The 15625-nt window shown below is 41.4% G+C and overlaps 1 protein-coding gene across 1 annotated transcript in view; it reads right to left on the bottom strand.

Annotated features, from left to right (window-relative positions):
- The window catches only part of esrrga (estrogen-related receptor gamma a), a 75661-nt gene extending 60251 nt beyond the window's left edge, over positions 1-15410 (bottom strand). The window contains exon 1 of the mRNA XM_010792798.1: positions 15358-15410. The gene's annotated coding sequence lies outside the window, so the exon portion shown is untranslated. The remainder of the gene's footprint in view (positions 1-15357) is intronic.
- Positions 15411-15625: the final 215 nt, after the last annotated feature.

The raw sequence follows: 15625 nt of genomic DNA on the forward strand, positions 1-15625 counted from the left end.
GGTGTGTGGGAGAGAAACTCCCTCTGGAGGAACACAGTGATGTTAGCCTTTGCAGACCATTTACACACACAAAAACCTATATAACACACTATGTTAGACTTTGCAGACAAGGGAATTGTAGTATTTTATAGTCCATTGACCACAAAGGTTGCCGCAAGGTGACAATATTATTTGACCTTTTCACAAAACTAAAACAAACGGCCTCTAACAACATTAATCTTAATTTAAAGTCTTGTTTTTCTTTTTCTACATACATTCCTTTTGGTGTTATTGGTGTTGTGGTTCTAAAGGAAATGCACCCGACTAGTTCCTCTCAGCCTGTCCACATTTACCAAGACATTTACAATAGTAATGATGTGTTACAGCTTACATGTGTCATGTGGGCATGTTAGGAAAACACATAGCAAGAATAAAATGTTCAGTAACTTCATGCAAGCAAATAATTGATGTTACTTCAGTAACTTTGGAGTGGGCAGCGCGCTCCAACGACGCCGTACTGTTCCCGGTTGCTAGGTAATTGATTCGGAGCTCTGAGGAAAAAGGACACTGTCTTGCACAAGAAATGTTTCATTCAAATCCTAATTTTACAGAGTATATCAGCCACATCAGGCACAATAGGAGAGGGTGGTAATAGCCAGAACCTAAAACAGAATTTAGATTTTCTGTTAGATTTGACACTCATGCAGAATAAGAGACAGGAGGGAAGAAATGGTAATCTGCAAGAAAACCCTTAAAAGAATCAATTTGGCAAGGTGTCTGAGAATGTGACTTTATCCGGCACTGTGATTCCGACTGTCTCCTGTTCGAGTGGGATGACTGTCTTTCTTCCGCGCTGACAGGCAGACCCAGGCCAAATTGACAGTTCTTTAAAGCGCCTGACAGAAAGGCGCATTAATTAAGTCATTGCTGGACTTTAATTGTGTTAAGAAGTTGAAAAAAAAAATCTAATACGAGAAAAGGTTAACAAGTCCTCCGTGGTGTCAGATTTTCTACTTTCTATGAATATTAATGTGCCTAATGAAGACAATCTTCGCTTCATCTCCCCATTGTTCTGTATTCAGGTGCCAAGCTTTCACAGCCATTGATTTGTTGTTAAAGAACAAATATGTCATGGGAGAAAATGACTGCCATGTCTTTTATCTTAAATGTATCAAGAAAAACGCCTCTCTTTTCAGTTGAAGTGTGGAATTTTTTGTGTTACTCTAAAAAGATTTCAGCTGAGTGAGTGTCATGGAGGAGTTGTCAAGGTGTGTTTGGGTGTTAATTAGATATGGTAAGCCAATGTTGGCTGTTCTGCTGTGAACAAGGAACAAAGGCAGAATCAGACTTCATGAGGTGTGGTGGACAACAAACAGAAAAGCAAACCAAACCTCTGTCTGTAGCCAGAGGCGTAACATTATTTAGCTTTAAGCGTTTGAGTATTCAAGCATAAACATTAAAGGAATCTTAATCCGTAAAGACAAACCAGGTTGAAGGCTATACATCATTACTATTGTAAATGTCTTGGTACATGTGGACAGGCGGAGAGGAACTAGCCGGCTGCTTCTCCTTTAGAACCACAACACCAATACAAAAAAAACTATCAGGGCAACACATTTTGGATATCATGAATTCTCTTGAAGAGCTGCTGAGGTGCGACTGCTTGCCATCGCTGGAAGATGAAGTCATGTGATAAGATATTTGATGGCAACTTACAAGTTCTTTTTGCCTGCCACACAGCCTGCGGGGAGAGCAACACCAAGCGCTCCCCGAACTTCAATATTAACCGGGCATCACGATCGCCAGGCATATTGAAGAGACAGAAATTCAAATGAACCTCTCTCCCCGTGATAAGACGACCTGAGTCCCTGTGAAAGATGAGCTATGGCTATTTCTGGAGAACGAAGTGCTCGGTCTCGCCACAGGGCAAACCCTGAATAGCCAGGGTTGGAATTACTTGAAAAGGAGGACTGGCTGATGCACTTGGCACTTGTCATTGAAGGAGTGTCTTTTGTTCACATCGCCATAGATCTCCATCTGAGGAAGCTGTACAAAAGGACTCATGTTTTTCTGAATCCTTTTGTGAAAAATTAACAAACGGATGTTACAGAGGGGAATGGAACGGTGTCAGAAAATTAATTTTGCAATATCTCATTTGAGTTTACGGTTTGAATTTGCCAAATAAACCCCGGTGCATCTGTTTCTCTCCTTTTTATAAGACCATAGCTAATTCATGTTGTGGTGTTGGGTGTATTCAAAGTGTGAAGGATGGGGGACTGTGCACATGTGGACGTTTCTTTATTGCATCTGACAGAGACGACTTCTTTCTGATTTCATCCCTCTGTGCATGTGGGAGTCAATGAAGTTCACATTGCTCCCCACCAGAAGACACACACACACACACACACACACACACACACACACACACACACACACGCAGTACAGCAGAGCCCATCTCAGCTCAGCAGTAAAATACGGGATTATGGCAGTTCCGAGGCCCTTGTCCTTTGTTGTGGAATGATTTGGGAATGATTGGGACGAGGTTTCCCCGCTGCTTGCTGTTTTGTCGAGCTCCATGCTGTCTCGCCACCTGCAGGTTGTATATTCCCAGTATTTCCAATATTTCTAACAACTTTGAATGTGGGAATTGTCGGGGTGTTGTGGATTCTCCAGGAGAATCATCGTACTGCTCCTTAGCCTCAGAGAGAGGAGATAGGAGAATGAAAAAAGAGGAAAAGTGGAATCTACAGGGGGACTCAGATCTACTCTTCATGTTTATTTCCACATGTTTCGTCTTTTCTATCTGACTTTTCCAGCGCCCAGATACCTCTGCACACAGGAGGGAGGGTTAGAGTGTGGCAGAGAGAGGGGGATAGAGAGAAAGCAATTGGAGGGGTGGAAAGGGGGGACGCAAAGATGAAAGAGAGGAGTTGTGATTAGCAGCTTTGGAAGAGAAGAGATAATAAAACATTTCCTGAAACCAATCTCTGCTTTGATGTTGGTGTGTGCGCGTGTGTGTGCCACAGAAACTACAAGTTCTTTCTCTGTCTTTCGCTCTCATACACATTAACAAACAAGTCAAATATTTCAAACCTTTCCTTATGGTTTACAGCAGTATGGTCATTATTTAATTTGTTTTGACCCAGAGAATGTGAGCAGAATGTGTTATAAGCTTTACGGCTCTTTTCAGGAATTAAGATATTATTATTTATATTTTTTTTTACAAAATGGGAAACCACATGGACTACAAAGAAAGGAACATATACACAAAAACACACACATACTGATGTATCTATTGCATTCGTACATTTGCACAGAGGTATTGGTGTACACACACACACACACACACACACACACACACACACACACACACACACACACACACACACACACACACACACACACACACACACACACACACACACACACACACACACACACACACACACACACACACACACACACACACACACACACACACACACACACACACACACACACACACACAAATAGATAAAAACACAAGCATCTGCAATTTCCTTATCTGTGAGGAAATATTAAGATGCATAGATTTCATGTTTTGCTAAAAATAATATGTATTGAAGATTTAAAAATCAGTTTCTCCATTTTGAAAAATTGCAGAGAGATTCGCATGTACATTGAAACATTTCAGAGCTGCACTACAAACACAAACATTTGAAAATACTGTTGTGTGACTTGCACAAAGATAAGAGGCGTTTTTCTTTACGTTACTTTTAAAAACATTCAATGACATTTTGCCTGAATTCCTCATTCTGTAATTTATGCATGTATGCAGTTTGTGTTAAAAAGAGTTTTTACAACACTAGCAATCAGTTTTAGTACAAACAGCATTGTCTTTGATGAAAAAACAACAGCATAAGAATCAAATCTGAGGATCAAATTTCAGTCTGCATATGTGCCGAGAGAGATGCTGTAAAAAGCTGTTCTCTATTATGTAAATAGGAAATAATTGTTATGTTAAGACACTTAAATCCTAAACCACACACACACACGTATTCATTAACGGAGCTGTGCATACAGTCTGTTCCACATGTGTTCCTAAAGCTTCTGCATCTTCTACATGAACCCACAGATCCTCACAGAATCTCAGTGATTCTAGTTGAACCCTGAAACAACCTCAGCTCTTTCTCTCTTCTCTCTCCCTCCCTGACCCCCATCCCCACCAACCCCGCCCCCCTGACTATTGATTGGTTTTCAGTCGGTGTGTATGTTGACAGTGACCCCTTAAGGCCACTTCTCTCTCTCACTGGACAAACCCAGCTGCCACGCAAACCTCTTAAACACAAAGCTATTACAGTAAAAAGCCAGGGAAATACCCTGTGTGCACTTGTGTGTGTGGCGACTCCATTGCAATCTGATTGCCACGATTTGTACAAGACTGTTGATAAAATACATACCATAAAATAAAAACACCCAGCCAAGTCACAATCTAGAATACAATCGTAGTTTATTATTCTATGTATGTGTGTGTGAATGATTTTGTTTGCATTGCCTTCCCATACCAGTAACTATGTGAAGGCTTTTGTCCTCTACTGATCTTTCACTCTTGTCTATTGTCTGCAATTATGTGTGTGTTTTGACCCCGTGATGGCAGCCTGTTGACATCTGTGGAAGAATTATCCATTGCAACTCTCACTGACATCAATCTCAGCACTCGATAGGCCACAGCAAGTTCATTCAGGGCAGTGTGTGCGTATATGTGTGTGTCAGTGCTGGTCAGAACAGTCTTTAACTAATTCAGGAGGCGGTCAGTTAAGCAGCTGACCTCAGGCCACACATTGACACGCATGTGCCAGTCACACACGTATTACTTAACTAAAGCTACAACTATCAAAGCCCCTGAAATGATATTCTTAATTATGAATATTCTGTTTATAATAAAAAATAGCACTTTCTTTTTTAAGGTTTAAGATAATAAGGTTGAAGTGAATGATTGCCACAAAGCACAAAGAAAAACTTAACAGAAGCTATTTGTACATTTCACAGAACAAACAACAGTGAACTCTGCTTTTGTGAAGGGAAAGAACGCTGCCAACGCAGGAAAGAGGGATATAGAGAATGTAGTTCACCACTAGCCAACAGAGGGAGCTATGGTCAGTTTGTGGCCAGCTGCAGCACACTGACTTGAGTGTGTGTTTATGTATAATATCGCATGCAAAATCAAATCATCATAAATAAAAAATGGAAAGCCATGAAAAGAATGCATATATAACATCCAATTACATCAAGGAACTTAAAATGCTCTCATATACTCACAAACAAGAGCCCCCCTTCCCCCCCACACACACACACACTTACGTTGCCAGCAGGGACGGGAGGGATGGAGCTAAGTTATCTGATAGCTCTGTCAGCAGGTACAGCAGAACACAGTGTGGAAACGGACAATTTGACCACAGACCCCCTGCTCAGCCCACCAACCAGCTTTACAGAGAAGACGGAAAGATAAAAAGGACAACAGGATAATACATTGTGTGTGTGTGTGTGTGTGTGTGTGTGTGTGTGTGTGTGTGTGTGTGTGTGTGTGTGTGTGTGTGTGTGTGTGTGTGTGTGTGTGTGTGTGTGTGTGTGTGTGTTAAAGCAAGACATGGCAAAAATCCCGATGGAGACCTGGAAAGACATTTCTGTCACTAAACTGTCCAATTGGTGTAATAGCAGTGCCAGGTTCTGCAGTCACAAGGTGTTATTGGGTAAAGACTACACTTAAGCTGCAGTTCATCTCAGGATATGTGCGAGTAAGTGGGAGTGTGTTTATCAAAGTTTGTTGCAGGACATTTATGCAAAAAATGTTAAATGTTTAAGATAAACCTTAGTTGTCTGGGCAGGGAAATAATATAAACAATGATATTTAAATTGTGATATGAGACCAGATATTGTCTTATATTTAGTGTTACATAATATCCTGTGTTGTTCTTTCCTGGTTTAAAACATTCACACACGGACACATAAGCCAGGCACACATTGCACACAAAGGTACTGTACAATATTGTCCACATAGGCTTGCTTATATATGCATACAATCAGTCAACACGCACTACAACTGAATCAGTTTTTCAGTCTTTCATCTTCCATAATCACATAAAGTGACACTCAGAGGCTTGGGACTGTTGTTTTGCATTGATGTTAAATGAGCAGATGCACAGGTGGAACCCTTCAGTTTGGTCAAATAATCAACATGTTGTAGGCTTACACAAACACACCTGCATAGATGTAAATTGCTGGAGACAGTTTTACATGTTATGGCTTTGATTACTACACTTATCTACCTAAATCTGTACATGTGTGTGTGTGAGCAGGCATGAGTGTGTCCACCCAGACACCTCCAGGGAGGGAAGGGGCAGTGATGGTGATCAAGGCCAAGGAGAGAGCACCAGCTGCTGGAAAAAGCTGCTGGGTTTACGGGGGCTTTCTGGAGCCTGTCACTAAAACTCTGTCTGGGTAACCTTTGGAGGAGGATACATGGAAGTCACACACACACGCACGCGTCAATTTAAACATTATTTAACCACACTGACAGACCTGACCTGGCACCTACACACACATTCCCACGTGCACATGACGCTTATAATCTTAGGGGATGAATGTTGTGATTTCTTTAGAACAGAGAGCCATGCGACAGGCCTATTTCTCCATACAAAGGTCAGGCAGGATTCACAGCTAGGAAGACAGAGGTGTGTGTGACAGAGAGGGCAGAGAGAGAGAGGGAGAGAGAGGGAGAGAGAGGGAGAGAGATGTGTGTTTAATAAGGTGACAAAAAGAGGGTGAGAAAGACATTCATATGGAGAAGGTGACCTTGGCGTTTATAAAAAGAGAGGATTAACCTCCTCTAAACTTTCACATGGCTTCGCTATTTGACTAGGTACCACCACCTCATCTCGTGCTTCCTTCAAAAATTAAGTTTATGGTTAAATGTTTGAGGGTTAGGTAATCGGGTAAATTCTTTATCCGGCCACAGTCAGTCCAACAACTGGGAATATATGCGTGCAGGTCAGTGTGACACTTTTTTCAAACTCACAGAACAGAACTCACCAAACTTGCCTTGGTTGTGTCTTTCCCGTGTTCCAACAATCACCAACTCTTATTTGGTCAGGATAAACCATTGCAGATGTCCCCCCCCCACACACACACACTTTCTATCTCTCTCTGCCCAATGAGCAGCGACTCTTACTTGCTTTTCTAAGGTAGAACATTTTTTTATAAGATTTTTACAAAACTAAGTAACCAACTACATTGCGCGAAATATACCAACCGGTGATGTTCTCTGCTCATTGTAATTGTCCAAAAACAAGATCCTATGTATTTATCAATAGTATCAAGTAAAACGTGTATTACCGGTACTTGCAAGTTATTTTGGTTGCAGAGAAGATATGAGGATTTTTCACAGAAAATATACACATACATCAGGTCAGTTAGGTTCAATGGGGTGCACTGCTGGGGTGCAATGCCTAGGAAGTTGGCCTGGCTACATAGCACTAGGTCAGGTGCGGTCACCATCCTGTCAGTGGTCAGATTGAAGGTTGGCTGGACCGCACCTCCTCACAGAGTGAAAGGAGTGACCTCATCAAGCAGGGACAGGGAAAAGGGGAAGGCTTTGGGCTGGACTGGGGTGTGACCTCATCAAACGTGGACAGACAGGGCAGACATGATAGATGTCAACACTGAAGATGTGTGTTAGTGTGTGTGCATGCGAATTCCATTCAGTCAATGTTTGTGTACTCTGTTGCAGCCAACACTGTGAAACGCCCAAGCTTCCTTTCTGCACACAAGATATATCTTTCTGTCATCCACAAACTGTCTTTGAAACAGCACCCGAATCAACTATGTATAAACTGTTCTTGAGCAGATCTTCAACTTTGATTGAAGTACCAGAAATTCATTGAAAAAAAGAAACACCTGTCAGTGGTGGAAAAGCGATATTTAAAAATTAAGGGGTCAACAGACGGACAAATATGTAGCATGTTTGGGAATCCAACAATAAAACATACGCTATTTTTAGCATTTTAGAATAATTTCTTACATTATCTTGACCTTATGATTTTTGAACCTCACTGCTACAGTACCATGGCGCTCTCTTTCCCTCCCTTCCTCCCTGCTTCCTATTCTGGTTTTGATATATTCCCAGGGAGAAATTAGAACCAGGATGTAATTATACACAGAGTGGGTTTTGTGTGTCTGAGTGTGTCTGAGTGTGTGCGTGTGTCTGGCGGCCTGTGTGTCTGTGTGTCTGTGTAAAGCAGTGTTTTGTATTGAAATAGGTGACTTCGGAGAGGTGCGCTCCTTTAATTACGCCGCTCTCAAACAGAACATGAGTGGGCTATTCCACTGGGATTAGTCGTCTCTCGATGCTGCCTCTTTGTTAACGCAACACACACGTAACACACATGCATACTCAGACACAAATATATGCCTGCCAAAAATCCCCTCTCTCCAATAGTTCAACACTCAATTTATTCAAACTGAGGTGCAAGCCAAGTGAATAATTCCACTACTAATAAAGACTGTAAGAGAGACAGTGCATACAGGAGATGAAGGAGGGAAGGGGATTAAATAGCAAAAGTAGAAGGGGGGGGGGGGTTTAGAGGGAAGGTAATACAAAAAAATCAAGGACAACAAAATGAGAAATCTAACCTCAACACCAATTGGCAATTTCAATCTGGTGACCGTGCATATTCAATTTGTACCAGTGGTGCTTGCGGGTAACAAAAATGTAGCAGTTGAGTAAGTCAACAGTACTTTAACAATGTATCAACATTAACAAACCAAATATTAATATTCTGTATGTTGCTCAAATAAAAAGGAATACAGAAGCTTTGTTTGAGTTGATGTAAGAAGAACAGTGTGGCCATTGCCTGCCACTCTCAGAGATTACATGACATGCACAATGTCCCATTTTGAAGAACTTCATTAATACTTTGACACACAATTTTTGGATTACAACACCAGGTCCACTAGTTCCTGCTAGGGAGCTTTCAATCACATCATGACATCGGAAAATTACGGAGTTTGACAAAGACTTAAAGGTCCCATGTCATGGCCATTTCTACTGATCATAATTCCATTGTTGAGGTATTCAATTTTCCAAACTCACATTGGTTTCTCATACAGCATCTCTGTATAGTATTTGCATTCACTCTCTGTCCTAAACGGCTTGTTGGAGCTCCTGCCCCCCCACTCCCTCCCTGTGAGCCCAGTGGCCGTCTGCGAGACAGCGAGACCTATAGCCCGAAACACACACACAACCACAATTTGGCTGGGAGTTTGAGTGTGTGTGCCGCAGGCTGAGGTCCGCTGTGTCTCGCTGTCTCGGCGACCCCACACCAGTGAGCCTGCTCACAGTGTCCCGCTCCTCGCAGCAGTGAGCCTCACAACGTCCCGCCGAGTGTGTGTGTGAGGAAGTCCGCAGATCGGTCCTAACGTAACGGTTCTGAGGACGTTACGTTACGTCACTATACCCGAAATACTTCACTATACCCAAGAAGTAAACAATGGACAAAGAGAAATCTCCAACGAGGCGTTCTGAGGCAGCATAGACAGGTATTTTCTGTGTTACAGTTTTACTCGCTACAGAGTGTACTTTGAGGGTTTGTGACCCTGCAGACTGTTTACATGCATACAAAGCTACATAACACACAAGGGGACGGGTAATAACCAGAAAAGCATGACATGGGACCTTTAAGACTGAGCTTTACGGTAAAATAGATGGGATCTTTCTAAAAAGGTATAATAAGTCAACATGTTGTTATAAAATGAATAGGTCAGACTATGAACACAAGTAATCACATGTAATGTCAAAGTCAATGTGCAGTAGTCCCACCCCATAATAGTTTTACTCTAATCCTTTATCAAACCACTGTAAAGCGTCTTTGAGCACCTGGAAAAGCGCTTTGAAATAAAATGTATTATTATTATTATTATTATTATTATCCTCAGTTAATATTGAAGGTATAAAAAGGGACTGTGTGATCTGAAGAGGAAGCCAGTCTTGGACGACTGCAGTACTGTATGTAAACAATATACTACAATAAAGCTTTAGCTGAAACCGAACAAACACAATATATTTTTTAGGTCCCTCTGTCAGTTTTTTTCGGTTGATGCCATAGATACGGACAGCTTAATGTAGAGTTCAGGCTGATATCTATCAATGGACATGTTGCCTTTTTGTCTCTCTGTGCTGTAAAATTGTGAAAATGAATTAATCTGCTATACTGGATGGATGATATTATTGTATCCGAAGAGTATAAGGGACTAGACGAGGCCACACTAAAAGATACACAGAACATAAACACACTCCACTTCATCTGTGTCTGTGTCTAATGACGTGTGTGAGTAATTACTTTAAAGCTCAATGTGTGCGGGTGTTTAAGTGTCTGTGCTCATGTATGTTTTTATCTCGGTCTTTTTCTGTGTCTGCAATGAATGTGTTTAATGGTGTGTGTGGAAATAATCACTTAATCGTCGCGCTGCCTCCATTTGAGAAGCATGTGTGTCTGAGTGTGTGTGTGTTTTGGTTTCCTCACAGTAAAATAGACTCATAGATGCAGCAGACATTTGTAAGTGGGAAGGTCTGGAAAATAAGAGAGAGTTAAATAGTGAGAATGATTAGTGAAATGAAGGGGAGAGAGGGATTACAGTGTGATAAAAAGAAAGGGGAAGAGATAAAAAAAGAGACGGACTGAGGGAGTACACAGGTGGAAATAAAGACCTCTACCCTTTATCTCTCTCTAATTCTCCACAATAACCCTTACTTCCAATGTTGCTCTCCAAACCGTCGGCCTGAGAATTTATAGTTGGCCCAATGATTGCTTCTCGGGCCATGATGGCTGTAAATTGCTTTGCCATTTGGTAAATGTTGGCAGTTAGAAGGTATACAAGTAATTATTTCCGCTTGTGCTGATTGAGACATAATTCCAAGACGAGGTCCTGGAAAAATGACAGCATTTTGAAACAACTCTGTTTTAATTTCCGAGAATTTCTAATTAGAATCTGTATGAACATGGGGATTTTTTTTATGTGGTTTCCTCCAATGGGGCCAGAAATAATTAAACTGTCAAGGGGAAATAAATACGTATAAACAAGGCATAATTTTTACAGCGCGCAGCACCTTGTCAGGCCATGACTTTTTGTGAAGAAAAACAATGTGGGGAACAATAAAGGGGCATAGAGGACACACACATAACCCCGCACACACAAACCTACATTAACAAACACACACACAACAACGCAGTGACACACACACTTTGACAAACACACACATGCAAACACACCTACTCTTATCTTTTATGGATCATACCTTGAAAAAAGGACTTTAAATGTTGTTCCCACTTAAATCCATGAGAATATCTACAGTATGCAATTTAGCTCCTGCTTCAAGACATAGGGAAGTTTTGGGTACAAAGTGGAAACATCCCAATGCTCGAGCCTAACGAGGCCTAATGTTTATCACAATTTATCGTACCAAAGGGTGTCACAACTTTCCAAATTCATGATTCCATTTGACTTTTTTCAGCATTGATGGCTATGCCATTGTGAGATTATGAAGTATTGATTTCTAAAGACTCCCTTTATGGTTTAAATGTGAGATAAAACCCCCATAACCTTATGGGCAATGTACCACACTAATGTCGTCAAACTGCTTCTACTTACATAGTCAAATGTTATTAATTAATTTAATTAAAATTACAGATTCCACCAGTAAATTGACAACAAATTGTAGTCCACACAAAAACATAAGGATCCACTATAAAATAAAATGCTGCTTAACGCATTTAGATTCATTTTGCACCGGCAAAAAGCCACCAGATACCGAACTGTCACCGCAATTTTGGTTTTCTTTTTGGATCTCTGCCTCATGCAGGGGCCGTGGTGTTTGGAAAGTGCAGCTGCAGGCTACTAGTGGGTTACACTTTTGTCTTTTGAGCTGCAACCCTGGTAAGCTGCGCCATTTTTTTTTCTTGGAACGTGCTCAAATAGGCTTGAGAAAAACACTTACTGGGAGAATCCGTCTTTTGATGTTGATCAAATTAAAAGCAAATTTCTATTGATGTTCTCTTGGTGGCCAGAGCCATTGCATTTGACAAAATTGTACTGTACCCAAAACATAGCTACAGGAACTTAATTGATGCCACCATCGTTCCAGATTGTATGCTTTACTTTTGTGAAGTCAATATAATCATAATTTATTACTAGCACTTATGTCTTTCCTTAAGAGTGAGCTTAACCTGCTGCCACCAAGACCCAGATCTAAATAAGCGCCAGAAATCGAATAGATTAATGAGTGTGTGGTGAACTACACATGTGAGAAAATGATTAGTTTTTTATGACCTTCATATTATAATATCAAGTTGAGCTATGACACAAAAAACAACAAAGAAGTGTGACTGCTGCCCTCAAAAAAAAACACATCAGCAGAACATAAAATGTCTGCACAAATTAAAGGATGCAGCAGTAGCACAATGTCTGCAAGTGAACCTGGAAGAGAGCAGGCATGTGAGGGGAAGGAGTGTGAGAGGCTCACAATCAACATTTGAATAATAGCTACAGTGCTTTGACACTGAACACCTCTTCAATGACAAATTACAAGAGCATGTAAAGCACACTTAACAGCAGCTCACTATTCGACAGCGCGTATCCACAACAAAGCAGAATAATAACCGCTTTATCTTTAAAGGGCCCATGTCATGCTTGTCCGGTTATTACCCGTCCCCTTGTTTGTTATGTAGCTTTTTCTGCATGTAAACGGTTTGCAGAGTCACAAACCCTCAAAGTACACCCTTTAGCGAGTAAAACTCTAACACAGAAAATACCTGTCTATGCTGCCCCAGAACGCCTCGTTGGAGATTTCTGTTTTTCCATTGTTTTCTTCCTGGGTATTGTGATGTGCCCATACCCAAATGGACCCATTCGTGGAGTGTGTGTGGAGCTCCTCACACACACACACACACACACACACACACACACACACACACACACACACACACACACACACACACACACACTCTTTTAGCGGCAAAAATGTGAGGGGGAGGGGGGGGTGCTAGTGGAGCCTCGCAGCGCAGCAAAACTGTGGCGCGCTTACACTGGGTGTGCCACGTTTAGGGGTGCGGGGGGGGATGCAGGTGCTAGTGGAGCCTCGCAGATGCGGGGCTGCTGCAGCCCCCTCAGCACCCCCTCCCCCCCTTCCCGCGTCCATTCGCGATGTCTCGCTGTCTCGCAGCAAGCAGGAAACCACACCAGTAAGCCAGCTCACACTGTCAGCTCACACTGTCAGCTCCTCGCAGCAGCGAGTTGACCAATCAGAGCACACTGGGCTCACAGGGAGGCGGGAGCTCCAATAAGGCGTTTAGGACAGAGTGAAATTCAGTGAATACACATACTCTACAGAGATGCTGTATGAGAAAACTAATGTGAGTTTGGAAAATTGCACAATGTAAATCTATTCTAGTAGACCTCAACAATGGAATTATGATCAGTAGAAATGCCGATGTCATGGGACCTTTAACACAGGGAACAAAACACAGCATATTCTTATTTGACTACTGTACCTGTATTGTAAACCAACATGTTTAAAACAGTAAAAGTCTCACAGTTGAGCAGTAGTGCTGTGAGTCACCCTGCCAATCCTTAAGAGTTGGCAACACTGGGTGGATTAGAGGCTATGGATCTCTTGTGCAGGCTCAGAGTGAGCTCACACTGATAGGGAGAGCTAATGGAGATGCATTCGAACTGAGAGTGACTCAATTACAATCTGACATCAGCTTGTAGACCCCAGCTTTGCCTGAATACACAGGAATGCACACACACATACCACACAAAAACACACACACACACACACTCACGGCGGTTAACACACTACAACCTAAATGAATCTTGTAACACAGCAGATATCACAGGCTTCATCAGGCTCTCAATGAAAGTGGTTTCAGACAGAAAGTGTATATTCTGGTTTAACCTGGTAATTCCATTTACTACCAAGCATTCAGCAGACATTTTTATCTAGTGTGCAACAATAAATTGTACAAATTGCTTAAAATCCTTTTTTCACACAAGCAACCAGATAAGCCAAGTGCAAGAGGCCCCACACCAGCAGTATGGTAGCCTGTACGATGCAGGAAGGTCCTCATGTGATATGTTTACCAGCCAGCCAAGCTACAACCGGATTCAGTGTGTTTCACTTCCAGTTATTAGACCTCACACAACACCACATCATCAAGCTCTCAAGTTGACTCCTGAATCACCCCAGTCAACAAAAACACAAACAAATTATTTTGTTGTGTTTTATTAATGAACAGCATTCTTTCACACAGCTAAAGGATGACTAAAATATGTATTTTAATTCACTAATATACTTGTACATGTCACCACCATTAGGATTTGGTTTATTTAAAAACTAGGAATTGATGTTATGATCACAGTTTGCAGAAACTGCAGCAATCAAAGGGATTTTTCCTGCTTACACAGTTACATCCGCTATTACAATTTCTGAGAGCGGGGCTTGAGTGTGCAGACACACATACACATGTACTCTACATGCCTTCGCAGACTAAGGTCAATGGTGCGCTCAGATACAAATGATTCTCATCTAATATTAATAGGATATGCTAAACGGTAACACAGAGGCAGAACAGAACAGGTTCTCTGAGTGAGTGTGTGTGTACACATGCATGTGTTTTCCTGCCGTGCCGTGCACAGAGTAAATGCCGCTGGGACTAAAGTGAAATTCAAATATAATAAAACTCACCATGTTAACATTCTGGTACACTATAACTGTGCATGTTAATATTTTGGAAAGGGTGTTCCCTATGGAAACAATCAAGCGAACAAAATAACACTGTCCTCACCAGAGAGCAAACAGTATTGGTTGTTCTTTTCAACACTTAAAACAAACGTATGTAGTAAATAAAATGTTTTATGCTGTCCTGACAGGTAACAGGATCTTATGGCCCTGTGATGATACCGATTAAGCAAAGGTATACAGGTATATGGTTAATATCACTCAGCATCAACTGGTGATGGAACTGTGCAATTAATGGCCTCTCTTTTGTGTTTGGCAGCTGAATAATATATTCAAATGTAATATGACCCCCTTGATTAACATACTGTATATTTTACATAGATGGCATGTCTTCTCAATATTGACTTAAACCGTAGTTTGTGTTGTCTCCAGTGTACTCTTCAAACCCCAGCAACAACAGGATGTTGTCATGGCAGATGCCCATGAAAAAGTGGCAGCTATGCCATACTGAAGATTAAAACTGGTTGTATTGAGTCCGCAATTCTGTCTGATACCAGGCAACATTTGGGTGAAGTCAAATTACATTTGGGTCAAGTCAATTGACTTACCTTACTTGCAGTGTAGGTTGAAAGGCATCTTGCAAGTAGTTTAACTTCACCTGCTGAAATGACACAACAATGGAATAACAAGTTAGCTTCAAAACTAGACCTTTGTCTGTCTTTATTGAAAATGAAACCATTAGAGAATTGATTGATGTCCACATTCATGGATGAAACATTTTAAATGTCATGCCTCAAACTAAAAGGCTTTCACTGAACTTTGCTTTATCATATGCTGATAGTTATTAACTGTGAAGCTAAACATGAAGAGAAACAC

This window comes from Notothenia coriiceps, unplaced genomic scaffold (assembly GCF_000735185.1).
Source record: "Notothenia coriiceps isolate Sejong01 unplaced genomic scaffold, NC01 NC01_scaffold00036553, whole genome shotgun sequence".
Taxonomy (NCBI): domain Eukaryota; kingdom Metazoa; phylum Chordata; class Actinopteri; order Perciformes; family Nototheniidae; genus Notothenia; species Notothenia coriiceps.